This window comes from Dromiciops gliroides, chromosome 4, assembly GCF_019393635.1.
Source record: "Dromiciops gliroides isolate mDroGli1 chromosome 4, mDroGli1.pri, whole genome shotgun sequence".
NCBI lineage: Eukaryota > Metazoa > Chordata > Mammalia > Microbiotheria > Microbiotheriidae > Dromiciops > Dromiciops gliroides.
Window position 1 is genome coordinate 145,092,984 of NC_057864.1, and position 26,860 is coordinate 145,119,843.

Sequence of the window (26,860 nt, forward strand, 5' to 3'; positions counted from 1 at the left end):
CCAAAATGTGGAGTCTTCTTTTAGTGTACTGTACATTGTGTAAATACCAATGCAGCATCCATGTTAGAAAAGTATAAGAAGGATACCCAACCACAGTGAATTTAACTAACAAAATATGCTATAAATCTTGATGTTTTGATGGAGTGAGAACACATCTTTGAGTTATACAGGGTGGGTCAAAAGTCATGATGTTTTAATAATTTTTTGAAATTTACTTTTTTATTTTTTGCTATTTCTGAGATTTTCTTTTTTACATATAATGTAAATTCATTTCTTGTATATACTGTATATGATGCAGTGGTATTGTAAATTAACAAAAAATAAAGGAGTTATTAAATATTGAAAGCCCTTCGTGACTTTTGGCCCACCCTGTAAAATCAGTGATCAGTATGTAAACTAGGTGTGAACAATTATTGGATACCTCTAATGAATCAGTCAACCAAAGGTATAAATCTAGGTGAGAGGAGTAAAGTACTTCAAATCACTGGATGAAATTGGATGACAACAAAAATCTTTGGGATTGGTAGAAAAAATTAGACATACCTCTGGCCTAGGTCCATCAGAAAATGAGATTCTGGGGATTGTTTCAGGAATTAAGTTTCTTCAGCTGTTTTGAAGAACAGACTCTCCTCCCTTTAGTATCAGAAGGAAGCACAGTAAGAAATATGTGGGGGTAATGGGAATGTCACACTCCCAACCCCCATTCTTTTTTTTTCCTTTTGGGTGGGGCAATGGGGGTTAAGTGACTTGCCCAGGGTCACACAGCTAGTAAAAGTGTCAAGTGTCTGAGGCTGGATTTGAACTCAGGTACTCCTGAATCCAGGGCTGGTGCTTTATCCACTGTGCCACCTAGCTGCCCCGCCAACCCCCATTCTTGACCAGAAGATCAAGATAATCTTTCAAACTTCAAAAGGTTGAAAGGGCAGAAGATTTAGAAGTCCTATCTACATCCCCAGAGAGTAGCTAATAATATCAGGAGCTGAAGACAAACCAAACACTGGGAAGAAAGTTAATTCCTGGATTCTACATGGACCCTGACCTTCTTTGAGAGCACAGCAAAAAGCTACATGTACTAAAGGAGAACTTCATGAGGATTCTACAAAGGGGGAAAAGAGAACTTAGAGAAGGTGTGAGTTACTGTGGGACAGTGTGTCCCTGGTGTGTGTGTGTGTGTGTGTGTGTGTGTGTGTAATAGGCTTTGTAACAACTATTCTTACTGCACCACCTTAATAAATATCTGTTTCTAAAAGCTAATTAAAGTATGGCTGACTGATCAATGGGAAGCTCACTAGGGACTCATGAGCAAAAATAGTAGAAAAAATACCCAGTCCCCCAGGATTACCCTTAGAACCTCGAGGGCAGAAGTAGTCAATGGGGAGGGAATTGGGAGAAAGTAGTCCTGGTGGAGGTACTACAAGAAGTACAAATTAACCCTAAGCCTAACTCTGACCCAAAGCTTCACTCTGCCTAGTTTATATATGCTCTAATTCTGGGGCACGGGGCTTATTTTCCAAATCTTTACTCTGTGCAAGGCTCTACACACTGTGTTGTCCTGGTAATCGTTTAATAGCATCTACAGTAAGGTCAACCACCATTTATTAAGCTCCTTAGATATGTCAAATACTGTGGTAGGTGCTGGACAAAGAGAAGAACGATAGTCGCCTCTGTCCTCAAAGAGATTATACGCTTCTATATATTTAACACACAAAGTTCCCAGATGCAATATATTTCTAAACTTAAGGAATCTGGACTCCTGTTGCATTAAAATCTGGATTTTTTTCTTCCTTTCGTTATTTCTCTTCAGATGAGCCCTGTCACCCTCCACCAAGGGAGGAAATAATTGCACACATGTCCAAGTCCATGTCGTATAGTGAGATGCCAGAGTCAAATAGCTTAAATCTACTGAACCAAGGAGAGTGACCTGGAAAGGGTCATTCTCCTCCTTCATCCTAGCCCGGAAGGTCAGTGTGTGAATGAACACTTCCCTCACTTGCATCTGAGAGACTGGACCAAATTCCTCCATTTAGATTGTTCTGTTGTCTCTCTTCCCCCGCCTCATTGCTTACCCATCTTTCTTTCCATTCTGCCCCTGACATATCTATCAGTGCTTCTTACAACTCATTGCCATTTCTGTAGTGTACTTACTTAGGGCCCCTGGGAAATTCACTGTCCTGATGACCCAGTTCCTGTCCTTACATATTCCCACGCAAGTGGCACAAACTTTTTCAGAGGCCAAATCATTTGGCCTTTATTTCTGGTCTTCTATTCCCAGTGCCACAACTTGGAGATAGGAGATAAGTTGGGATTTGTAATTTGGAATGAGACTTACCTTGGTGACTCCCAAGAAAATCTGACCTTACTCTGTTTATGTTCATTATATTTCTGAACCTGAATTAGTGGCTTTCTAGTTGGCACAGTGGATAGAGTGGCAGGCTGAGAGTCAAGAAAACCTGACTTAAAATCCTGCCTTAGATGTTGTTCAGTTGTTTTTCAGTCATGTCCTATTCTATGTGACCCCATTTGGGGTTTTCTTGGCAAAGATACTGGAGTGACTTGCCATTTCCTTTTCCAGCTCATTTTACAGAGGAGGAAACTGAGGCAAAGAGGGTTAAGTGACTTGCCCAGGGTCACCCAGCTAGTGTCTGAGGCCAAACTTGAACTCTGGAAGATGAGTCTTCCTGACTCCAGGCCTGGCCCTCTATATACTGTGACCCCTGGCCACTTTCAGCCTCAGATACTTATAGCCCTAGGTAAGTAACTTAACCTCTCTGCCTCAGTTTTTTCAACTGTAAAGTGGAGATAATAATAACACCTACCTCCCATGGTTGTTGTGAGGATCAAATGAAATAATTTGCAAAAGTGCTTATCACAGTGCCTGGTACATAGTAGGTGCTTAATAAATGCATATTCCCTCCTCTTGCTTGTTCCCCTTTCTTTTACTTATCACCACATTCATGCTTTATCTTTTTTCCCCACCATATTTTCAACATTAACTATAATTCTACTTAAAAAGCATTTGCTAAAATTCCTCAATTGTCCATTAAAGCTAGATGTCACCAGAAGGGTGAGCGGTGACCTCAGACAGAGTACTGCTTCACTCTGTTCTACAATTTCACCACAACTGTGACTCATTAAAGTCAGTGTTTTAAATCAGCTTTGGAAAATCTTTGAAACAAAATTGAAATAAAAAAAGAAAAAGAAAAGGAAAAAAATTGATACTATGTATGTGCTTGATATACCCACCAACATGATAAACACACCATTGCCTTAATCTAAGATTAAAGGGCTTTGTCCTGAGAGAGGCCTTGTAGCATCAATGGTATTGATTAATTTCCATCTGAGACAGTGACGTCTTATACCTGGTGAATACTACTCTATTGTCTGAGGTGGACTTGGAGTCAGGAAGACCTGAGTTCAAATTATTCTACTTCAGATACTTACTAGTTGTGTTGCCTTGGGTAGGTCAAGACCTTTCTTAGCCTCAGTTTCCTCAAGTGTGAAATGGGGATAATAATAGAATTGCACTTACTGCCCAGGGTTCCTGTGAGGTCAAGGCAGGTCTACTTTAAATGAGCAGAATTTTGCAGAGCCCTCAGTTATGCAACTGAGAAATATTTAAATCAATCTATCAGTGGATAAAGCACCAGCCCTGGATTCAGGAGGACCTGAGTTCAAATCCGACCTCAGACACTTGACACTTACTAGCTGTGTGACCCTGGGCAAGTCACTTAACCCTCATCGCCCCGGAAAAAAAAAACCCAAAACCCAAAACCAAAACAATAAATCAATCTATCAAAAAAAACAAAAAGACCTGAGTGCCTATGACACGTAAATCAGTGATTGATGCTGGAAGTGCAGAGAAATAGATTTGTTCCCTGCCCTCTCCATCTGCTAGCTGTTGATGTGATGGTCATGATACTCCAAATCCACCTGGGAAGGCAGGACCTTCAGGATAGAAGAACTACCAGAATTTACCATGTGTTTTCTGAATGCAGAGCACTTCCCTCAGTGGGGGGTCAGGGTGGGGTTAGGGTATAAAATTTAGGTGCACAGTCTGAGAAACTTACAGTACAGGATGTAATGGCTGGTCCTGACAATAAATGTTATATAGAAGTTGAGAATAGGGAGAGATCACTATGGGCTGGAGAATTGTTAGAAGACTTCATGGAGGAGGAGGGAGCTGATTTGGGCCTTAAAGGGAGAAATAAGACTTGAATAATTGAAGAAAAGTAGGGGAAGCATTCTAGGTGGTGGGTATGCCAGTCCGCAACCCTATTGGCGGGGTGCTAAGTGTGAAGGGGCCTTAGAAATACCCTCCTGCTCTGGGCTGAAGAATGAGCTGCACCGACTGGATCATCAACTTCCAGGCCAAGATTTCTTTGTCAGGCCTGTGAGTTTGACTGAGGTCTCCAGGTCCTAGAGTCTGCTGCTTTCCTGCCCCTCGGTGGTGACGAGCCAAGAAATCACTCACTTTTCCCTTTTGTGCTTGTTTTAAACATCCAGACTGTCCTCCAGTGAGCCCTCTGGCACACTGCCTAGGAGCTAAGAAAACAATAACGGCAGAAGGGGGTGTGAGGCTCCAGCGGTGGGTCCTGGGCATGCGTGACTGGCCCGCAGGGCAAGACGAGGTCAAGGGCTAAGTACAGAGCCTCTTGTACTTCCCCCACCTCCCAGACCTTCCGGCTGTGTTTGTGCAGGTTGTTGCTTAGCAGCAGCTTAAGGCCAGGGACACTTAAGTGTTCAAGTGGGCCAAAGAACTGCCTGAAATCACCCTCGGCCCCAATGATTTGGACTGCCCAGCTCGCGCCTCCACCGCCCTCTCAGCTCCATGAATCAGGGATAAGTGAGTGCTGCGATGCAGAATGAGTGAATTCTAACCAGGCCGGTGGGACTGAGTGATTTTACAGTGACCCCACGGAAAGGGCCAGAGTGAGGGCCCTCCCGTCCCATGAAGAAGGAGGCAGCTGCTCAGGCTTGCAGCGTTGGCAGAGGATTGTCTTCCAGGAGTCCTGCTGGTGCTCCAGGACTTGACACACAGCCTCTAAAATCTACTGAACCTGCAGCTAGCCCTAGGCCAAGATTCAAGGAACTTTCCTTCATGTTCTCAACGATTTAAGGACGTGTTAACCTGCCCGGGGCACAGCTGAAGACAATACAGCGGAGCTGAGCCAAGAAGGAGCAGGCTGAATTTCACTGCCTTTGTTTCTCTATCAAATTCTGACACTATGAGGAGCCTTCCTGTCTTGGCTGGTTACCCATTAGAGACGAACCAGTGTTGTTATGCAGTCTTGTCTGACTCTCTGTGACCCCCATGGCCCTTGTGTCCTCCACTATCTCCCCAAGTCTGTCCAAGGTCATGTTCAGTGCTTCCATGACACCATCCATCCATTTCATCCTTTGCCATCCCCTTTTCCTTTTTGCCTTCAATCTTTCCCAGCATCATTGGAAGGACAAATACTGAAACTTAAATACTTAGGCCACAGAATGAGAAAACAGCAGTCACTGAAAGAGAGGTTCCCATTTCCCTTTTGTAAAAACAGAAGACCGATTTGCCGTTCTGGATAAGCATTCATGGGGAAGCTAGGTGGCTCAATGGATAGAGCACTAGCCCTGAAGTTGAGAGGACCTGAGTTTAAATCACACCTCAGACACTTACTAGCTGCATGACCCTGAGCAAGTCACTTAACTCCAATTGCCTTAAATATCCGGGGCCATCTCTAGTCATCCTAAAATATATCTTGATACTGAAACCATATGGCTCTGGAGGAAAGAATGAAGTTGGTGACTTTACATACCCTTCCTCACTTAAATCCAATTCACTGCAAGTCATGATATTACCCCAGTGTCACAGTCCTCTTTAAGAACAAAGGACAAACAACAAGCATTCACAAAGGGAAAAAAACATTTTGTGATTTCTTCTTTTGCATTCTGATGTAAAAAGCCAAAAGAAAGAGAGATGAAAAACGATAAAGCAATTGCAACACTGCTTACAAAACAACAACAACCCCAAACTGAAGAACTTGAACATTTTCTAGAGTGATAGGTATGAACCGAGAGGGAGTTAACCTTTAAGAATAGGATGAACTAAGGCAGTGGGGGCCATGTCTGCACCTTGCTTCTCTAAGGGATATAGTATGTTGCTATACAGTAAATAACAGACATCACCAGCATGAGCCAGTGTTGAGTACTGCATAAGCAACTCAGAGGATCTGGGTCTGGATCTTGCCTCTGTGGTTTATTATCTATGTGACCTCAGACAAGTCATTTAACCTCCTTGGGCCTCAATTTCTTCATCTGTCCAAGGATGTGCGTGGTTGGTTAGATTAGATGACTTGAAAGGTCTCTTCTGGTTCGCAGTCTATGACGACGTTGTTGTTAGTGATGATTACAATGGTGACTCTCTCAAAGTTTGGAAATCAGTTTTTACCCAATTTCTAAAAAATGTTCCCAACTCTCTTGGAAAGGGGGAAAATAATGTTACCTAATTCAGATTTTTTTCTCCTGTGGTACTACTCCACACTCTTCAGAGCAAGAGGGGAAAGAATAATATTTCTATCGTCTTATCTAAAAAAGAGAGAAACAGATCAACGGCTAAAGTAGAACATCTCTGTTTCCAGTCCCAGGGCATCAAAATTTAAAGGGCAGGGCAGCTAGGTGGCACAGTGGATAGAGCACCGGCCCTAGAGTCAGGAGGACCTGAGTTCAAATCTGACATCAGATACTTAACACTTACTAGCTGTGTGACCCTGGGCAAGTCACTTAACCCTAATTGCCTCACCCCCCCAAAAAAAAAATTAAAGGGCATTGATAGCAACTATACCCCATCCAAGCATTGAAAACAAGAGTTTTCAAACATCTAGTTAGTCAAGATAATTAATTTGAAACTTGAAGCTACTAGGCGTTGATCCCATACAACCCCACCCCCCAAACTGGGTTATTCCTACTTCTGGGCTCTATCCCACCTTATTCCCTTCTTTTGGCACTGACCACAGTAGCAGTGGTGCAAGACTTCTTTTTCCCTTGTCCTGCTCTGTTGTTGTTGTTGTTGTTGTTGTTGTTCCTTCATTCTCAATGACTGAGGAGAGCTATGTCTTGACTTACTCATGAATTTGAGTTAAGTGAGACAGAGCTGTGCAAAGTCATCAGCCTTATTCTCTCTTCCAAGTTCATGGAAGTCCAATGGTAAGACAAAAGTCAAGAGGACTAGCAATGGCTGGGATGAAATGGGTGACCTTGACCTTTCTAAATTAAGGTCTTTCCCAGGTCTCAGTTTGTCTAAGGCAATGTCCATTCAGTGACTAAGGACTAAATAAGAATTGAGCAAAAGATGACCTAATAACCATCACAAAAATATCAATCTGGGAGGGGAAGACCCTTATAGTCTCTAGGAGGAACAGAAAACAGTTGCTATTTACTCTCATTCTAAGCCATTAGATATGTTTTGTAATGCTTCCCCTGGGTGCTGAAATTGCCAGTTATATCTATGGAGAAAAAACTCTCCCACTCTTACATAATACCCCACAGGGTTTCCCTCTGTGGGTTTACAACAGTCTGACTTCTAATACCACCCCCCTCAAAGGCAACACAGGCTGAATGCCCATTCCCTTGTTAAGTTAGAATGTAAATAAATAATTACTTGTTTAGTCATCCAAGATTCCTCAAGCTTTCTTACCCCTTTCCCTTTCCCCTCCAAAGAGGGGTATACCTAGGGTTATGTGGGAGGAAAGGAGGCCTCTGGATCTTGGCTGAGGATAAGATGGAATCTCCTGTATCAGCTTTCATTTTTCAGGACCCTCCAGAACCAAAAAGTAAGTTCATATATTGCTACATAAGTAAATGTGTTTGCATCAGAGCTTTCTCTTTGTGGCAATCAAGATGACACCATGGTCATGCCTTCTACCCCACACAATTGTTCTAGATTCTTTTAAAAATTCCTACTTACAGTTCTATAATCAAGCTTAGGCCCATTCCCACTATGTCACCACCACCAAAACTTCATTAGTAAGTCCTAACTCCCACGGAAGAAGAACATTCATTTTTCTGTAGCAAGTTCAATGTATTTACTGAGCACACCTACAGTGTGCTGGTGTGTGGACGACCAATAGTAAGCACTTAATTAATGCTTTTTCGTTCTATCGTTCATGTACCTAGCATGGAGGGAGATCAGAGATGAAGTGTATGGTTAAGCCCCTGCCTTAAAAAAGATAATTTGGGGAGGGAGAGAAAGCATGCATATGTGAACCAATTAGAGAAAGAATCAAGATCCTCTCCAAGATGGTGCTCAACTGAATCTTTTCAGTGACAAAATGTATAATATTGTGTTTGAAAAGTGAAGAGGTCAGTACTATTTGAAGTTATGAGGAAAGGCTTCATAGAAGAGCTAGGTCTCCATCTGCTATGGACAGAGGATCATGTAAACCTAGCTATTCACAAGCTGCCCCTCCATTAGAATGTGAACTCCCTGAGGACAGGGATTATTTTTTGCCTTTCCTTTTTATCCCCAGTACTTGTAACAGTGTCTGGCACATAGTAAGTGTTTAATAAATTCTTGTTGACCAATTTACTGACTGACCCTTTGCTCTGTTTCTTGTAGGAGAATACTTTCAAACTAATAATTAAGCCTTTTTTTTTAGAATTTTCCTTAAGAGGCTTGACAGAGAGACTTTTAATGGAATCTAGAGTAACAGATGGACCAAACTTCTGCTCCGTGGTCTTCCAGTTATGCCTAACTCAACACAAAACAGTGATTTGAAAGAGAGAAGAGAACGAGAACTGTTTACTTTAAATATTCTCTATTTCCTGTTCTTCCCAACTTAAATGCTAAAATGAGAATTTCTACAAAATCTTCTTTCACTATTCTCACCAAGTTTTTAAAGCTGTCTTTGGGTTTGGTTTGGTTTTGCTTCTTCATGGTAATTTAGTATTTCTAAAAGATTCCAGGAAGACTGAATTTGTCTGTGTGGGAGAAAACTAGGAAAGATACAGCCTAGCTCTCAAATGGAGGGGACACCTAATACTCTGCACCTATCAAAGATGAGCCCTATAAGCGTGACTTAAACTTAACCATTTGGATCACTGTCTCTGTCCCAGGCAACAACCTGTCTGCATAGCTGGGATTGAGATGGAGAAAGTCTAGAAGTGGGGCAACCAAGATGATAAAGAAACTTGAGTCCATAGCACTTGTGCATCAGTTGAAGGAACTGGGAATGTTTAGAATGGACAAGAGAAGACTCAGAGTTGAAAGGATGGGATAGATGTCTTTAAGTATATCATATGAAGGAGTGATTAACTTTGTTCTGTTTGACCCCAAAGGACAGAACCAGAAGCAATGAGTAGAAAATACAAAAGGGGGTCAGTGAGGTGGCACAATGGATTGATGGCCTGGAGTCATATATATGAATGGTTTTGGCTATCTACACACATACACACAAAAATGTATGTATGAATGGTTTTATATACATATATGTGTACACTAAAACCATTCACACATATGTATATACATACAGATAAAAGATGTTTTCTATGTATCTTGGATACCAAACTTTATCCAAGATATGATACAAAGATTTTCCCCCATTTGATTGCTTCCCTTACTTAACCTAGAAACATTAATTTTGTTTGTGAAGATTTTCAATTTAATGGAATAAAAATTATCTATTTTTGTGATTGCCTCTATCTTTTGTTTGGTTAATAATACATCTCATACTCAAAGCTTCCCCTCTAATTTTTTATGGAATGATATTTAGTATTAAGATAACATATATCCTTTGAATTTATTGCAGGGTATGGTTTAAGGTGTTGGTCTAAGCCTAATTTCTGCCAGATTCCTTTCTGATTTTCCCAGCAGTTTTTATTAAATTAGAGGTTCTTTCCTAAATAATTTAACCTCAGAGACTCAGTTTCTTCATCTGTAAAAGAGGATAATGGCTTGTTCTGCCTACCTAATAGGATTGTTGTTAGGAAATTAATTATTAATAAATTAATTATTAATATTAATTATTAATAAAATTATTTCTGAGCTCCCTTCCAGTTCTAAATGCAATGAGTTTATGAGAAAAAGTCTCTTGTGAACTTATAGTTCCTTAAACATTTGTGAACATCTTATAGAATATAAGCTCCTTGAGGGTAGAGACTTTCATTTTTTTGTCTTTTTATCCCTAACCTAGCACAGTCCCTGGCACATGGTAATCAATGAATAAATGCTTGTTGAGTTAAATTAAATTAAATAAAGAGCAAAAGTAAGCTCATAATAACACAGTACAAGTTAAGTAATGAGGAACCCTAGTGTAGGGATCAAATTGTGAGAGAGGGATCACCTATAGATAAGAAACCAAGAACAATTCAACACAACATAAATTCTACAGTAATACAGGGTAAGGGGAAAGGGAGTTGTAGGCTAGATTAAGCTAAGAATGCTTGAGCTAAGTACCAACTGTAACCTCTCCTTAGTACTGGGACATCCTCTTCTAAAACTAGGACCATCCTAGCTATCCTGAAACAGGTAGTCATCCTATTTTTAACCCATTTAAGGCTTTGAGTCCTCTACCCAACCCATTACCTCTTCATAGTTCAGCTTGGCTTACTGGCTGCCTCCAGAGCCAAAAAGGACTTGTGGATGTCATGAGAAACTTGCTCCTGTCAGTTACAAGTCATGAGCCAACTGCCTTGCATGCCCAGGGCAAGCAATTTAGGAGGAATTCTCTGTCCGGTTTAACAGACCTCACCCTGGAGCTCTCTTTGGCTAGTGAACAGCATCAGGACAAACAGTGCACCATCATTCCTGGGAGCCCCGTACCCAGGGAACATTTGATCAAGCATTATCCCCAGGGTGAGCTTTCCAGCCAAGTGCTGAATGGCCCTTGTATAATCCTGGCTGCAACTCAAGTGTCTCATTAGGTCTTTCCAAAGATGCTTCCTATTCCTCCTATTGATTTCTCTGTTTACTGTCTCTTGTCATGATATCATGTGACTGGAGTGATACTGACCTCGGGGCTGTGTCCCTTTGGTGCCATGAACTAAACTTCGGCATGTCCCACCCCCATCTCCACCCTCTTCCCAACCGCATATGGCACAAAGCACTTTGGGCTCTGTCCCAGCATCATCTCCGGTTGCAATTTCTCCAAGTTTCTCTTGACAGGCTGTTCCTTCATTGGTGCAGGGGCATTACGTAAGCAATTTGTGTCTCCCATTAACAGTTCTGTGAAAGGCACTATCCCCATTCTGCTCACAGTGAATGGCAGGCCAGACCAGCCAAATGCGGAGTAGAGTTCTTCTTTGTGAGACCTCTCAACAGCTTTTTGGTAGTCTTGGCATCGCCTCATTTCTGTCCCTTTTCAGCTGTCTCTTCTCCCAACTCTAACCTATTTTTCTACCTTATCTTCCACCCAAGGGCAGATTATCGCCATCATTCAATCCTTACCTCATTGCTGATGCAGCTGGTGCAGACACACCTGATTTTCCTCAGGGGGATCCCAGGGAGCTTCTTATGAGGACTAAAAACTCTTTGCAAGGCAGTGCTGGGAAATATTCATTTCACCAGCCCTACGGCATCAAATCTGGAAGCATAATGACAATGGGGAAGTTATCCTTTATGCCTGACCCTCTCCATACTGAACTTGTCTTTTTGGAGATGTCTGTTCACTTTCTCTGACATCACTGGCTTTGCAGGCCAGCCTTGGGGATATTTATAGACTGAATAGCTGTTTCTTACCCCCTTGCTCAATGGACTTATTCATGGGTGGCCTGGGTATAGTCCCAAAAGGCTTGGTTCCCTTGGTTCCTGGAGGTCCTGGGTGATCTAGCTGTGGAAGTTAATTGGGCACATATTCGTATATTAGCATGCAAGGTCAGATTTGGGGGACAAAAAGGGCCAGGATGTGACCAAAGAAAGCTCTGTACTGCAAAGAGAACAAGTTTTTCTCCCAGAACCAGGGAGAAAAAAGTTTATAAGATTATAGAAATCCTTTGCTTTCTATCTAGCTATGTGCACTAGGGATCTCACAGATTAATGCCTCCTTTCCACCTCTTCAAACAATCCAACCCTGGTTCCATATTTCCTTTAATTACCATCCCTATGTTAGAGGAAGATACCTTGAGAGCTAAGGAAGAAAAAGCATAAATTTCCTTTAAATGCCTTTTTTTTCTATATAAGAGGGGATAGCTTAATTTGAGACTGTAAAAAAAAAATCACCAGATGAAGTCCTAGAATTTGCACATTCTCTATCGTGATGTCCTTTAGCTATTTAATGACATCACTGACATAATAGGACCATCCCCTAAAAAGGGTATCTTGGGGTATCTTCTATAAGCCACAATTAACGTCTTTATTAGTAAACTGAGTCAAACTGGCTTAGTCACCTTGTAGGAAGTTCATCTCAACAGATGATCCAGAGAGTCCCTTCTGACCTTCGATCTCTGGATTCCAGACACTTGGGCATGTTGTTTTTCCCAGAAAATCTAACTGTTAGGTGGGACCTAACTTTTCAGCTCCTCTGTAATGCTAGTCTGCCAATCTAGTCTGGTAATGTTCTGCTGGTTTCTTATGCTTTCTACATGCAGGTGAATTTTTTGATTGTACTGGTGCATCTGAAAAGTGCTCTCCTGATGTTCAGTTATATCATACAGGCCATGGAAATCTGGATACATAAGAATTCATTTTATAAACCAGTGCAAGGAAGGGCATAAATAACAACAATAAATAATGTTTCTGAGTCATTCATTAACCTCTCCTGATGCCACCTCCCCACCTACACATCAGCTGTCACCATGTTAATAGTGCCACTAAGATTCCCTGATGGGGTGGTGCAAGCTTTTATGTGTTTCTCCCCAAACAGCAGCACTGATAAACACTACCTCACTCACAGCCCATCTGTCCTAGTTACTGTGTGGCTGGAGCCTGTTTTTTTTTATTTTTTTCATATTTGCTCTCAGTAGAGAGTAATTTATTTTCCTTACAGTTGCCATGCAGTTTTCCAAATCCTGAGATCCACTTTGGTCTTTGCTACTAACCTCAGTGTTTACTGTCAGCTGATGGGCTTCTTTGTTCAATTTCCTTTGGACTGGGTCTTGTTCCTTTGGATTCCCAACAATTTCTGATCCTTGTTTGCACTGGGAGACTTCCATCAAGTAGGGATGCAGTATTTGCTCCATCAATGAAGTACCTCTAAAGGTGACTGAATTTATCTTCCTTTATATTTCCTCCCCAAATTTGTACTTAGGCCTTCTTAGCAGGAGCTGGAAGACTTATTTTTAATTTGAAATTTCAATTCAAATATGGCCTTACACTGAACCTACCAGGTAAGTGAAGGCATCCAGGTAAGTGACTCATTTGTGGCTCAAAACATACAAAGAAATGTCCTTCCAGTAGTAAATTTAATTTGCTATGGGGGATTAATTGAACCAAACTCACCTTTTGAGACAAAGGATCTGGATTTGAAATCAGGCTCTCTTCTTTATGACTGTATTCTACAAGTAAAAACCCCTTGGGACCTCAGGTTGCTCATGTGTAAAATGAGATGGTTACATAAAATTGATTCAATCATAGATTTAGAGCTAAAAGAGACCTAAGAGATCATCTAATCCAGCAGTGTCAAACTCAAATAAAAATGGATCTCTGTGGGCATACTGACTGAGAAAACCACACATTAACATTATGTTTGTTGTATTAGATTTTTATTTATTTTGTTAAACATTTCTCACTTACATTTTAATCTGGGCCTAGCCCCACTGATTTGCCACCAAAGTGAACACTTTTCTAGTCATAAAGCTAGGTAATGACAAAGGTGAGGTTAGAACAGAAGTCCTGATTCAATGATTGATGGAATCCTTCCAGCAGCATATTTTATGATTTCAACCTCTTCTCAAAATCACCAACTTACAAAAGCTTTCTAAAGGGAAGCCTCTTGATTGGCTGCTAGAAGTCAGGTTCATATAAATCAACCAATCAATAAACAAGAATTTATTAAATGCTTACTTTGTACAAAGCATTATTAAGTGCTGAGAATACAAAGGAAAGTTTGTAAATGGTCTCTCCCTTCAAGAAGATTATAATCTAATGGGAGAGACAACACATATATATATATATATATATATACACACATATATATACAAGATATATATGTATATATATGATATATACAAGATATATAAGGTATTTCAAAAGTTCAGGCAATATTAAGTTATTAAAGATTAAAACATGACTGAAGACTTTTAAGACATGCTATACACATTATAAATGGGAGATAATACCAGAGGAAAGGCATGTATGTGGGGAGAGAGGGGAGTGTGTTGAAGAAAGATCAGGAAAAGCCTCTGGCAGAAGGTGGAATTTGAAGAGTCCTGAAAGAAACCAGTCAAGAGTTGGACCTGAGAATGAAGAATATTCCATGCATGGAAACAGGGGGGACTACCAATGAAAAGTCACAGAATCCATGGATGGAATGTCTTATTAATCTTATTCATTCATTTGGCAGATACTTATTAAGAATCTAGTATTGATGTTGTTGTTTGACCTTCATTCTTGAAGAGGACATGACATCAAGATGATGTCATAACTTGCATCGAATTGGATTTAAGTGAGGGAGGGCTGTGCAAGGTCACCAGCCTCACTCTCTCCTCCAGAACCATCTGGGTCCAGTGGCAAGATACATATCAGGATGACTAGAGATGGCACTAGATGTTTAAGGCAATTGGGGTTAAGTAACTTGCCCAGGGCCACACAGCTAGTAAGTGTATGAGGTGACATTTGAACTCAAGTCCTCTTGACTCCAGGGCCAGTGCTTTATTCACTGCACCACCTAGCTGCCCCCAGCTAGTATTTATACATCACTGTGTTAGATGCTAAGGGAGATATAATGATAAATAAGGTATCATCTATTCCTTTATCTTCAAAACCTCTTCCACCTCCTCATACAAAGAAAATTGTTGTTCAGTTGTTTCTGTCATGCCCAACTCTTTGTAACCCTATTTCAAGTTTTTATGGCAAAGATACTGGAATGGTTTACCATTTCCTTCTCCAGTTCACTTGACAGATGAGAAAACTAAGGCAAACAGGGTTAAGTGATGTATTTGCCCAAGGTCACATCACACAGCTAATAAGTGTCTGAGGTCAGATTTGAACTTGAGTCTTGCTGACTCCAGGCCCAGTGCTCTATCCACTGTGCCATCTAGCTGCCCCAACAAAGAAAATATGAAAAACAAAAAATGTACCAAATGTCTCACAAAGGGTGTCTCTTGTAAACTCATCAATCATTGGGTTTCTCCAATGCTGCCTTCTGTAGTGGGGTGCTCGACAGCTCTTACTGTTCTTGGATCAATCCTTTGGAGCTTCAAGAAGTAAGACCTTCTTGGAACTCTTTTGGCCTCAAGACTAGAGAACACTCCCCATTTTCTAAGGGTTCCTACATCTTGGGCTTCAGATGCTTGGCAAAGCATGTCCACTTAGTCCTTTCTCTGTATCTCCTCTTTTCCTCGGGCACCTCTAAAAGTCACATTACATTCTGCCTGTTTTCAATGAGCCATGCTGTGAAATACACACCATTAAGGACTGTTTGAAGTTACAGTTATGTGAAACAGCCCTGTTTTCTGTCAGTCTGGTTCTTCAAAGAAATGAACTACAAGGAGATGTAGCCCAAATGATTGCCTCAAAGAGCTCTACTTGATGGGGATGTTTTCTTCCAGCTGCAAAGTTGAGCTTTAGAACAACTTTTGCAGTAATGAGGGATGTGGCAGGGGGGCTGCTTGCACACTTGAAAGCCACAAACAAACACGAACCTCATTTTAACCAATAACATCAACCTCCTCTCCCACAAAATCTTATACCAGAGCTGCTAATGACTGGAAAAAAATGTGATGACAAAAAAAAAAGAGAGATAAAAAAATGGGATGGATTGAGTTTCACTTCCTCCATAGGCTGTTTTATTCAACCCTGGAATAACAGATTATGATAAAGAATTTGTCAGTTCTATATACCTGTCCACCTACCTGCAAGGACCTGGAAAGAACAACCTTAGCAAGCCACATAAAAGCACACTTGTTGAATATGCTGTCACATCTCTGTGCTACAAGATGATGTGTTGGATAGATCCCTGGGCCTAGAATCAGGAATAGCTGAGTTCAAATTTAACCTCAGATACTTACTAGCTATATGACCCTGGGCAAGTCATTTAACCCTATTTGCCTTGGTTTCCTCATTTGTAAAATGAGCTAGAGAAGGAAATAGCAAACCATTCCAGTATATTTGCCAAGAAAACCCCAAATGGAGTTATGAAGAGTCAGACAAGTGACTTAACTACTACTACTACTTCTACTACTACTACTACTACTACTACTACTACTACTACCACCACCACCACCACCATCACCGCCATCACTACCACCACTACCACTACCGCTATTACCACTACTGCTGCTGCTGCTACTACTACTACTACTACTACTACTACTACTACTACTACTACTACTACTACTACTACTAAATGGGCAGCCCTAGCCAACAAACAACATTTGGTATAGTCCTTGAATGAATGAAAGAACAAATAGATGATGAATAAGTTAATTGATCTATTGATTTCTTTTTCTTTTTAAATTTTTGTTGCCTTTTCATTTTACACCAGTCATTTTCTCTTTACCGTCTCTCTACCATATATATATGTGTGTGTGTGTGTGTATACATTGAAGTCTCCATGTAACAAAGAAAATATACATGTATATATGTTTATTTATATACACACATGTATGTGTGTATATATACATACACACTTACATATACATATATAAAACTATATACACATATATAACTACATAAAAATGTATGTGTGTGTATATACATATATACATAAATATATATATATATATATATATAAACTAGATCTGTGGGGCGGCTAGGTGGAGCAGTGGACAAAGCACTGGCGCTGGAGTCAGGAGTACCTGAGTTCAAATCTGGCCTCAGACACTTGACACTTACTAGCTTTGTGACCCTGGGCAAGTCACTTAACCCCAATTGCCTAAAAAAATACTCCAAAAAACAAAAAAACACCAAAAACCCAGATCTATGATTTCACTGGTATAGTTTTTCATGAGGAAACTTCCTCTTTCAGTACAGATTAGTACTTGCTCTGCAAGTTAGATTCTTAGAGTTTCAAAACCAACCAACACAGACATTATCTGTCAGATTATACCACATTCTGTATCCATAGTCCCCCCTCTTTCTACTAGGAGGAAAGAGAGTTTCATTATTTGTTTTCCAAGACCAGCCAAGATAGTTCATTACACAACCCCGTTTTGGTGTTATCATTCACTATTGTAGTCAGTATTCCCATTGTTCCCATTGTATCTCCCTGTTTTTTTCTGAATTCCTTATATTTGTCATCTCTTGTGCCTTAATAATATTCCATCATTTGCTCGGGCAGTTTATGATCACCCACTTTGTTTGGCTACCTGAATCATCTATTTCTAACAAGAATTAGAGGTACAGTTTGCATTGTGAGTGCTAGTATCCTGGATTTGATTGAAAAGCCATCCAATCTACATGACAAGAATAGATTTGTGTGAAGAAAGTATAAGAGAAGCACACTTACTCTGTCTTCCAACACTACATGATAAGAAAAAGTCCAGATATTGTATGGCATGAGGTATGGTTCAGATATATTTTGAGGATTGGATTTACTCCCGTCATATTGCATAGGTCACTCTTTATAGTCAAGCTAGCTTGGGCTACTATAACGGTATTGCTGTATCTTTCTTCCTAAGCACAGTAATACGTATCAACTTGAACTTATTTAAACTAATTTAAGTCTCTATTTATATTTATATTTATATTTAGGTCTGAAGTCTATTTGTTGTAAGAGAACCCGTCGACAGTACAAGGGTCAGAACAACATAGTTCAGAGATTCATCAGATCTTTCAAACCTGCTCTATCATCTACAAGACCACTCAGGTCTATTAGAGAGGTTGATATGGTTACTGACCGCCCATGAAATATATAGGTGGCAGAGGAAATGAGGGTGGATGAGGGTTCTGAAGAATACATAAACTAGGAATTCAGGAAGAAAAAATGAAAGCTATTGATACTTTTCTTATATTAACTCCTCTCTTCCTCAACTGTGCACTTGTGTCTTTGGAAATTTAGAGTCGCTCAGTGCACCCATATTAATTAATAATTGCAAAATCCCAGATCAAGAAATCAACAGAAATAATTTCCCTGCCTCAGGTTACAGTCAAATTATTCTAAACAGATGCCTATGTAATCAACTGAAGATGAATAAACATGGAATTATACTGCTTGGATTACTCATTCAATTCAATATGCATTTATTAAGTGCCTACTGTATGAAAGGCAATTTATAGTCTTAGAAAAATGCCTAGAGGAGTGCTATTGAACTGACATGGGTGGGGCACACTAAACCTCACCAAAAGAACCCCGCCAGCTGTATATTGATCTATAAAACCACATAGTAATATCATCTATGTTTTGTTTTTTAAATATTTCTTAGTTACATTTTAATTTGGTTTGGGCAACGTTGGGAGTGTTATAGACTTTATTTGGGTTCAAAGTCATGTGTTTGACACCTCTGGCTTAGAGTGGCATGCCCAAGGTCAGAAAACTAGTAGGGGGTCAGATGTGGTACCTGAGACCAGGTCTTCTTTCTGAGGCTGGCTTCAATTGCACAAGGTCTCTAGGTTGACTTGCATTGGTAAAGGGAGCTCTTCATCTAGGGATTACCTTGTTTTTAAAATTGTGTTTAATTTTTAATTGATGAAATAAAACAAGCATTTCCATAAAAAAGTATAATAAAAAAGATGATTGCACATGAAACTGCAAATCTATTATGTACAACTTGCTATTTTCCCTTTAAATATATAATAAAGTTATGGTGTAGATTCTTCCCTCCCTGCCTCCTCCCAGAGATGGCCACCACTAGACATAAATGGGTATACACACACACACACACACACACACACACACACACACACACACACACACACACACACACACACATATATATGTAAAATTATTCTATGCATATTTCTATTTGTCAGTTCTTTCTCTGGATGTAGATAACATCTTTATTCATATGTCCTTTATTTTTAATTTGCATATTTATAATAGTCAAAATGACTTAGTAGCTTAAAGTCATTCCTAAAACAATATTGCTGTTACTGTATACAATGTTCTCTTGGTTCTGCTCACTTCACTCTTCACTATTTCATGCAAGTCTTTCCATGCCTTTCTAAGATCACTGAGCTCATCATTTCTTAGAGAACCTGTCTTAATGACATCTTAGGCCCAGTCCCTAACCCCCTGTGCTAGAAAGACAGAAAAAAAACAAACTCTGCATTCTGCTGAGAGGATACAATATTCATTCATAGTCTTTGTAAATATGATACAATTTGTGGAAAGAAAGAACACTAACTAGGGAGATCAGGAAAAGCTTCTTGTAACAACAAGAATCTGAGTTAAGCATTGAAGGAAACTAAGAGGACAGACTATATTCCAAGTATGCCAGACAGCTTGTATTTAGGAAGGAATAGTCAGTCAGTCAGTCAACAAACATATAATAATAATAGCTAACAATTATTGAAAAAGGCACTTTACAATTGTTATCTCATTTGATCCTCACAACAAGTCTGGAAGGCATGTGCTATTTTTAATCCCTGTTTTACAGATGAGGAAGCAGAGAGACAGAGGTTAAGTGACTTTCCCAGGGTCACACAGCTAGTAAGTGTCTGAGGCTGGATTTGAATTTAGGTCTTCCTGACTCCTGCACCACCTAGCTGTCAATATTTACTAAGTACTTACTATTCAGATACTGCTAAGCACTAGGGGTATGAAGAAAGGCTAACAATAGTACCTGTCCTCAAGGGACATATATTCTAATGTGGTAGGGGGAAATAGGTATATAGCTAAGTACCTAGAAGATATATGTGATGGGGGCTAGTCAGCAAGAACAATGTTGATGAGTTGATAAAATCCCTACTTAGAGGAGGTAGAGATGTCTACTACAGGGAAAGGCATGATGACATCAAATAGAAGAGTCCCAAGCCCTGATTTGGAGCATTGGTTCCAATCTGATAAAATGGTGAAGAGATGGTCTGGTGGTTGACTGTGGAGTCAGAATCGTAGTGCCTTCAAAAGCCATTAACCAGCCAAAGTGAAGCTCTTGTTCTGGCTCTTGCCTGGTTGTGGTCAAATGAGAAAGAAATGTTGTAAAGCGGGCGGGATGGGGAGAGAAAGAAGGATGAGGAGGAGGAAGAGAAGAGAAGAGGAGGGGGAGGGAGAGGAGGGGAGGGGAGAAGAGTAGGGGGTGGGGGTGGGGGCTTTAATCCTTTATCTCTCCACACTGGGGCTGCCACTATGTGTTCCATGAGCTCATGATCATGTTGCTTTTATTTTCTCTATTCTTCCTGCTTTTAGGTGAAGGAGTATTGTTGATAGCAACAACCTTGTGAGCATCAATAGGTCAGAATGGTGAGCCATCCACCAGAGGTCTGGGAGCCAGAGACAGCTGGGTTTTGCAGCCAGTCAGCCAGAGATGTGCTGGTAAATGTTTAACAATAAGTTTTCAAAAAAACACCCCAAAATTATGCATGATACACTTTTAAATTTAATCTGTACTATTAATATTTTCTTCATCACTTTCTTTAGTCTAGACAATCAGCAAAACAATATATCTGATTTGCAGTATTTGCCTGTTTCTGAGGTGTAAATGCTCACATTGAAAAATTTAACAATTGGTTCTCACAAGTAAGTTCGAGCTTACTTGAATTAGAGACTAGCAGGGAGGCCCCAAGGAATGACTTCTGGGACTCAGCCCAGTAACAACTGTGCTACATGTGGCAATAAAGTTGGTGGGGGTGAATGCTAGTTACAAACTGCTGAGTTTGAGCTCACTTTCTCTAGGGACTGAGGAGTATTGTCTTCTCCCCTCAAGGTGATGGGGACAAGAAGATTTGTACTTTTGTTCTTGTTATATCTTCTCAGTAAATATTTCTTTGTAAAAACTAATTGATGGGGGGCAGGTAGGTGGCGCAGTGGATAAGGCACCAGCCTTGGATTCAGAAGGACATGAGTTCAAACCCAGCCTCAAACACTTACTAGCTGTGTGACCCTGGACAAGTCACTTAACCCCCATTGCCCTGCAAAACAAACGAACAACAAAAAAAACCCTAATTGATGCCTGTTGGTTAAGTGAAACTGGGAAGATAATCACAGTGAAAGTGGGCACACCAGAATGGGAATTTGAGCCAATAGCAGAATAGAAAGCCATTACACTGTTCCTCAGGGGTACCCCTATGATATGAAGGGAAATATAACCAGCATCACTCTAAGAGATGGATCTATAGTCTAGCTACATGTGGGGACTCAACTAGGATAATGTGTGGCCCTTCTTATTTGCAGGAACTCCCTAGAGAAATTATCTGCTCGAGACTGTCCCTACTCAATAGTCTAGTTTTCAGAATGCACTAAAGAAAAACTGGCAACATATTTTTTCTTTGCCTTGGTTTTAGGCTGTCATCATATAATAATGTTTTTTTCAGTGTTTATTTCCCTTATATGTCAAACCAGTTCCTTTTGAGATGATCATTGAAGACTTCTGCATTTTTTTCATTTTGCATTCATTGAATGTTTTAAATACTAATAGTTGATGTAATACTACCTCCTGTGCAAGTATTAATATTAAGTCTAATATGAGAAGTATGGACTTTGCTTTACTAAGAACTAGTACCTATCTGCTAAAGGTTCATACTTTTTTTCCCCATTTAAACATACCTGGATTGCTTGCCTCATTTGGGGAGACATTAAGATTGCAGATCTATAGAGTAAAATCCATATGTTATCTACCTTATTGGCCAGAAGCCTCTAGTAATCAACCTCAATTGATTCATCCCTTTTCTTGGGAGCTTCATCCTTGTTCAGGGCTTAACTGATTCTGTTTTCTCTAGTCTCTCCCTGAACCTACTTGGCCTATGATTGGATGCGCCTGGAATTCCAGTTGGAGTGCCTTTATAATGAGAAGGATCCAGTGGGGGAAATGTTCAGGTGTTCTTTGAATTAGAGACCAAGAGGAAATTTTTTCTGAACCTTGTTGCCTTTGGTACAGGGGCCCCCAGAGAAATTTCATTGTGTCTTTTTGGAAAGGAACGCTTAGAAAAATTTGTCCACACGCCAGTTGGATGACCTTATGTGCTGAGGAAATCATGGAAGAGTTTTTGCTCAGGACACTTGGATTTCTCACCCAGAGGGTAAAGGGATGACTTCCAGTTAAGTCCAAGTACCTAAATTCCACATGCCATGGGATCATTGTGGAAATTGTTTTTCTTCTGAGATAGAAAGCTTTATTATTATTTTCCTTTTTAAGATACTTAATGATTAAGCCTGCTCTATGACTTCGTGTGGAGTGGGGCAGGGCTGCCTTACTGGAAGAGGGAGAGGATAAAGCACCCCAACCCCCCTTTCTCCAGCTACTTTGCAAACCCCAAACCAAAAGGATCATTCGGCTTCTCATCTGAGTGTGAGAGGATGCCTTTCCGTAGTCCTCAGGTCCCTAATTTCTATAGGAAGAATCTGGGATTGTTGTAGAGACTTGTTTCAAATATCCAAAGCTTGATAGTCTTTTCCTTTGGAACTTATCGCTGATTAAACACACTCTGTGAGTGTGGGTCCAGAGCAGACAGTGGCAGTCCTAGTGGAAAAGGAGAAACTGTTTTGCAGGCTCCAAGACAAATTGGTTTGGTTTCTCATCTGAAGGTGAGGGGGCTATTTTCAGTTGATCCCATGTCCCAAATCCTTTGGGGAGAGCTCTGTATGGTCTGTGAAGCTCTGTAGGGACCAGGTTTTCACTAACCCCCCCCCCTACACACACACACACACACACACACACACACATTTACAGAGCAGAGGAAGGTAATCTGAAAGAGGAAGGCATTAGTAGATGAGGGTGGGAGAGAGAGTAAGAAAGACCCTTTACAGAAAGTAGGATTTGAGCCAAGTCTTAAAGGAAGCCAGAGAAACTAAGAGGCAGAAGTGAAGGGGCAGAGCATACCAGGAATGGGGAATAGGGCAAAGGCAGGGGATGCAATGCCCAACCCAAAGAAATTCAGGACACCAGGATAGCTACAGAATAGAATTCAGGGAGAGGAAGAAGGTGCAAGAAAGCTAAACAGATAGGAAGGGTATAGGTTGCAAAGGGACTAAAATGCCCTAAAGAATACATCATATTTTAATTGGAAGTAATAGGGAGCCATTGACGTTCAGTGAGCATGGTAGTAACATGTAAGACCTACACTTTAGAAAAATCACTTTTTCAGATAAGTCAAGGCTATATTGCAGTGGGGAGAGAATAGAGGCAGGGAGATGACTTAGAAAGTGAAGGTTTTAGTCAGCTGAGAGGTGATAAGGGCCTGAATTAGAATTGTGACTGTATGAGTGGAGAGAAGGGACTTATATAAGAGATGTAGTTGAGAGAGAAATGACAAGATTTGGCAATGCATTGGATATGTGGAGTGAATGAGAGGGAACAAGCCAGTTTGGCTGAAATATAGAGCACATGAAGGGAAATAATGTGAAATGTCTGGAAAGGTAGGTTGGAGCCAAACTGTGAAGAGCTTTAAATGCCAAGATGAGGGATTTTAATTGTATCCTAGACACAACCTGGAACCACTGAAGTTTTTCTTCCTTTAGTCAAAACAGCTATTGAGTATTTGAATACTAAAGGTAACTAGGTGGCACAGTGGGTAGAGCACCGAGCTTCCAATTAGAAAGATGTGAGTTCAAATCAGGCCTCAGATGCTTACTGAGGTGAGCCTTGGTAAGTCACTTAACCTCTGTTTACCTCAGTTTCCTTATCTGCAAAATGGGAATAATAATGGCCTCTAATGGGCAGGGTTGTTGTGAGGCTCAGATTAGATAATAATTGTAAAGCACTTAGGACAGGGCTTAGTATATAGTAAGCACTATATAAATGTTAGCTATTATTACTTACTATAATAGAGGCTGTATAAGATTTTGTTGTTCAGTTATTTCAGTCATGTCCTACTCTTTTTGACCCCATTTGGGTCAAAGATACTGAAGGGTTTGCCATTTCCTTCTCCAGCTCATTTTATGGATGAGCAACTGAGGCAAACAGGGTTAAGTGATTTGCCCAGGGTCACAAGGCTAGTAAGTATCTGAGTCTGGGTTTTTAGCATAACCATGGTTGCTGCCCTCAGGAAATTTATATCCTATCTGGAGAGAGAGGACAGACAAACATAAAATGTTAGCCAAATAACAATATGCACATTGCCATTCATGGCAATTCTAACGTTCTTTCATTATATCAACAATATTTATCAAGCACCTGCTCTTTATGCAAAGCATCATGCTGGGTGCCAAGGATATAAAACTAAAGAAAATTAGATTCCTGGTTCCTCAAGGAGCTTACACTTTGCTGAGAGGAGGAATACAACATATACAAACATAAGAATAATACAATATAGGGTGTGATGGGGACAAAGGAGGAGAAATCAAGACAAAATACCTTGGGAAAAAATGAGAAAGAAGAGAAAAATTTGAGCTGGGGTGAATTTGGAAAGTGGTATCTGAACTAGACACTGGGGGTAAAAAAAGAAGGATTCAGGAAAGTGCAGCTGAGGAGACAGTGCATTGTAGGCACTGGGGACAGACTGAATGAATGCCCAGAGGAAGTCTACACACAGCAAGTTGAGTTGGGGAAGAACTACTATTCTAGTTTGGCTATAAAGGGAATAATGTAAAAGAAGACCAGAAAGGTAGGTTGGAGTCCAATGGCAGAAGGCCTTGAATACCATGCTAACAAATTTCTATTTTATCTTAGAGGCAAAAATAGGCAGCCTTTTACTTTATGTGTTTATCACCCAGTTGAGTTCTTCCTTCTAACTACATTTGTACTAAAAAGTCGTGCAATTCCAATCACTCAGAAGGACCATACAGTTAGGGAAAATCTGTTTTCCTCATTTACCACTAATAGACAAACTGTTGATTAGCACTAGCATGGTATAGTACAAAGAGTGCTAGAGTTTGAGTCAAGAACAGACCTGGGTTTGAATCCCAGCCCTGACACTTTCCTAGTTGCAAATACTAAGTCATCCAATCTCTTTGAGCCTCAGTTTTCTTATTTCTAAAATAAAGATCCTAATTCTTGCAACACCTCTCTTGCCTTGATTGTAAGGCAGGTGATTCAGGAAGTTAGGTGGTCACTGGATAGTGGAGAAATAAAGAAAATCTGTATTCAAATCCTGCTTTGGGAATTTCTCAGCTGTGTGACCTAGGGCAAACTGCTAAAATCAAAAACAAACAAAAAAGAAACCTCTCTGGGAGCAGCTAGGTGGTACAGTGGATAAAGCACCGGCCTGGTATTCAGGAGAACCTGAGTTCAAATCTGGCCTCAAACACTTGACACTAGCTGTGTGACCCTGGGCAAGTCATGTAACCCTCATTGCCCCTGCAAAAAAAAAGAAAAGAAAAGAAAAGAAAGAAAAAAGAAACCTCTCTCAACCTCAGGTTCCTCATCTATAAAATGGGGATAATAGCAACACTTTCTTCCAAAGAGATAACATATCTAAAGTGGTTTGCAAACCTTAAGACTGTATATAAATATTGTTATCACATATAGACTTTAAAACATGATCCATATATGTTATTATTCTTATGAAGTGATCACTCAGTATGTCCGATGAAAAGAGAGCTCTAATAAACTGACTTTTTGGCTAAAAGGTGCAAACAAGGAGAGCATCTGCCTTTCTATTCCCTTTGCAGTCTAATGCCAAACACATTGCATCTTTGGCATCATTAGGAACAAGTCTTTGATGAATGCTTAGGATGTTCATTAACTACATCTCAAGGAAGCTACCAGTGAAAATGCTATAGGACCAAGCTTGGGATAAGTCCCCATACCAAGGAAACCTAATTCCAGCAGCAGACAACCAAAGCAATATCAGAATGAAAAGAAGGAAATCTCAGGTGGGACTTAAGCCTATTGAAAGTCTCCACTTAGAAGGTTAGTGATAGATTCTTTGGGAGTTATTTTTATTGAATTTCTTTTTTTTTCTTTTTCCTTTTTTTTTTAATTAACAGAACTCTAGTTTCTCTCTCCCCCTCCTTCCCACCCTTTTGGAAGAAGAAAAACAAAGTTCTTATAACAAATATGCATAGTGAGGCAAAACAAATTCCTTCATTGGCTAAGTTAAAAAATATCTCTCTCTCTCTCTCTCTCTCTCTCTCTCACACACACACACACACACACACACACACACACACACACACACATACACACATTCCATTCTTCATTCTGAATCCATCACCTCTCTGTAATGGATAACATGTTTTGTTTCAGCATCAATTCTCTGGGATCCTGGATGGTCATCATGTTGATCATTCTTCCACCTTTCAATGTCACTTGTTCTTATAGTGTTGTTGTTATTATATAAATTGTTGTCTTGATCCTGCTCATTTCATTCTCCATCAGTTTATATGTCATTTTTATAATATTAATATTATAGTATAAACTATTATTTTGATTTGATTCACTTCTCTCTGAATCAGTTCATACAAGTCTTGCCATGTCTTTTTGAAATAATCTGTTTTTTCATTTCTTATAGCACAATATTCTTCTATTACATTCTATTAACACAAAGTAATAGCAATGGGATGACCACTTGTTCTGGTTAATTAGAACTATCACAGTTTCTGGAGAAATTTCACTAGAGATGCTCCAAGTCTCAAATGTTGGGTTAGCTCCCATGCCCCGCCCCCATTTCTGAACTGATTGTCCCTAGAATTCTGCTGTGCTTTCTCTCTGCTTTCTTCAAGATGGATGGCTTTAATAGACAAGACAAAAAAGGCCT